The sequence below is a fragment of the Gymnodraco acuticeps genome, unplaced genomic scaffold, assembly GCF_902827175.1.
Source record: "Gymnodraco acuticeps unplaced genomic scaffold, fGymAcu1.1, whole genome shotgun sequence".
NCBI classification, from domain to species: domain Eukaryota; kingdom Metazoa; phylum Chordata; class Actinopteri; order Perciformes; family Bathydraconidae; genus Gymnodraco; species Gymnodraco acuticeps.
The window spans coordinates 339,093-342,142 of record NW_022990702.1 but is presented as its reverse complement, the minus strand read 5'-3'; the positions used below and the strand labels follow the sequence as shown (position 1 = coordinate 342,142).

Below are 3,050 nucleotides of genomic sequence, written 5' to 3'. Positions count from 1 at the left end.
ATTAAGGGTGAAGATGCTGGTTATTTAACACTGCAGAGGAGAACAATTAGTGTCATGGGGTTATTAACGACTACATATTCTATAACACAGAGGACCACCACAGTGGAAGCACACTAGCCCAGAAAATGGGTTCTATTAGAAGAGAGCTGTGATCAGAAGTGAGCAATTGAAAATGTAGTGATCACCCTACAGTAGGTGCTAATCCGTGCAGATACCATTAATGGGTGTCCTCAGTCACTTACCTGATGCTGATCCTGATCCTACCATTGATAGCTAATAAATAGTGAAACAGGGATGGTTAAAGTAGTCAACTTGAGGCATCTCTATTAACTTTTATTTTCCTTTCTAAATTCATTCGTTTTTACTCACCAATTATGGCCGCCTTTTTTCCTGGGTCCAGGGCTTCCAGCTGCTCCCCATCACCTCACTTTGGCTTGCCACCTAAAGTAATATTTCATAATTATTATTTTTGCAAATGAAAAGTGGGTAATCCTGCTGATCTGCAGCAGCTAATGTTTACATACTAATTGCCCACACTTTAGGCTAGAGTGGTTGTCCAGGGACAAATGACACTCAAGGTTCCTTGGGGGTGTTCCAAATAGACCCATACACATTTGGTTTCCAATCATACACACGTTATGGGGGTCCTTGAAATGATAAAGTTTGAGAACCACTGGGCTAGAGTGTGGGACAATTGTAAAAAAAACATTACTCGCAACAAATTGCAGCAGCGAAAACAGAGAGTAAGAAAATAGTTCAGTTTTTCCATTCTTACGTGAATCAGTTTAGAAAGAAAAACACATGTGTAAACTGCCTTTCTTTATTAATGACAGGATTGATTTAAAGAGATTTTGAACAGTAGCTTTTTTACCGTTGAGGTTGCTCTGAAGCAGGGTTTCAAGGGGAAATGTGCAGAGGAGGAGAGTTTGCACCATTGCTGTGCCAGAGGTGGTATGGATGGATGCCTTCCACGCATCTCTTTTGCAAAAGACTGACCCCTTCACAATTTCAATCTGAAAAATACATCACATATAAATGTATTAGTAGGCCTACAACTTTCACAAATATATTTTATGGAATATCACAATTGATTATTAATTAACATTATACAAACTAACATAGATTGTATATAGTAGTAGTAAATAGTTGTCTACTGCACAAGAATGATAAAGGCACTAAATTAACAAATCACTGTCCTAAACTTGATCTAACATGGGCACGCACGGTAATGCATCAGTTTTGCAGTTACCCATCAAAAAAATAACCACTGTCCAGATAACATTTTCATGTAACCTATACCTTAAGAATATGCATCTACTTACTGTCTCTGGGGCTTCGGTTTTCTCTGGAGCTTCGGTTCTCTCTCCATGGATCTGGAAATTAAACAGTGACAAAATGTATACGGTTAACTTTTACAGTGGTAATAACTGGGAAATATGGACACAAATAACCCTATCTACGTTGTTTTATGTCAAATAGCAAAAATATCTAATCTATATGTTTTCCCGCCTCCCGCCTTGAGAGCTTATAGATACATTTTTGACTTGTTACTTACTTTGTTGTTATTTCCACCATCACCACCACCATCATCATCATCGTCATCACCAGGCTGCTTCTTCTGAGGCTCTGCAGCTGCCACAGTATTTTGAGGCTTTTTACAAGAGAAGCAAGATGAATTAAAGGGGGATGAAATTATTTTGTAGTTAGCTTTCTATGACATATGACTAATTTGTCCAAGGTTTTTGTCCATTGATTTGATTTCCATTATGATATAATACACATGTGAAAGCGGAGGTTCTTGGCCTATTGGCAATGAACAATTTGGCACTGATGAGATTAGCCCTGGACAAACACACATTTGTAGACTATTGCCTCCTACAGAGTCACACCATAAAATATGCATCCTTAGAACAAGAAAAATGTTACTCACCTGCAATGTTTTGAGGTTGCTGCACACTTGTTAGAGAAGGAAGACAGTATGTTATAATTTTTGAACAATTAAAAATACAAACAGCAGGTGAATTGCCCTAATCAGCCTAACATCATAAAAATCTCCTCCTCTGATTAAGTAACAAGTAAAATACAGTGATACAAATAAGAGGAACTTACTCTTCCAGCAAGCGAGACAATGTCCTCCTTCATTTGAGGAATATCTAGTGTGGGGTTGTACAGAAGGGAAAAAATAAAATCACACCAATTACAATCATCAGATCACCATAGCTGCAAGCAACTTGGATGCTATTTGCATCTAAGTTGTAACACGGTCCATTGACAGCACATTTACAAAACAGAAAAGTCCTATCCGATTGTATTAAACCAATATTGCAATACAATAATACTTACACTTTATTATGAGGTCTTTCAAATTCATTTTTCAGGGCCAAGTTTGCATCCCTCAACTCCTGAATTGTTGTCTGGAATTGCTGCATTTTTTTCTTCTCCCACATTGAAGTGTCTTGCTCCCTCTGCATCTCACTTGCAGCCCACACAACACACACCCACACACACACACACACACACACCAACACACACACACAACACACACACAACCACACACACCCACACACACACACACACACACACACACACACACACACAACACACACACACACACACACACACACACACACACACAACACACACACACACACACACACACACACACACCACACACACACACACACACACACACACACACACACACACACACACACACACACGTTGATTGTTTCCCTTAACAGTTACTGTTATGCAGCTAAATCTAAACTTACCTTTACAACACGCAATGGATGCAGTCAGTTACCTTTTTCTTGGAAATAGGTCTCTCCTCTTCGTCCGGATGAGCCCTCTTCTTAGCAGGACCCTTCTCCTTCTCTTCCTCCTCTTCATCACTGTCGACGTATCGCCAATTGGGCTTGGTAACCCGTTTAGTAGTGTCAGCCTCGTCATTGGTCTCCATCTCACAGAGTACTCTTTTCAGACTCTTCTCCCATTCTGGTGCAGATAAATCAACATTAACGTGACACAGTAGCAAACACTGTACTGCTATT

At 39.6% G+C, this 3,050-nt stretch overlaps 1 long non-coding RNA gene across 1 annotated transcript; it reads right to left on the bottom strand.

The window, feature by feature from the left end:
• Positions 1 to 369: 369 nt before the first annotated feature.
• Positions 370 to 1,364, bottom strand: LOC117556266. The gene is made up of 3 exons (XR_004570523.1): positions 1,323 to 1,364; positions 872 to 1,013; positions 370 to 441 (listed from the first exon to the last, which is right to left on the bottom strand). It is a non-coding gene; the product is annotated as an uncharacterized LOC117556266 (long non-coding RNA).
• Positions 1,365 to 3,050: the final 1,686 nt, after the last annotated feature.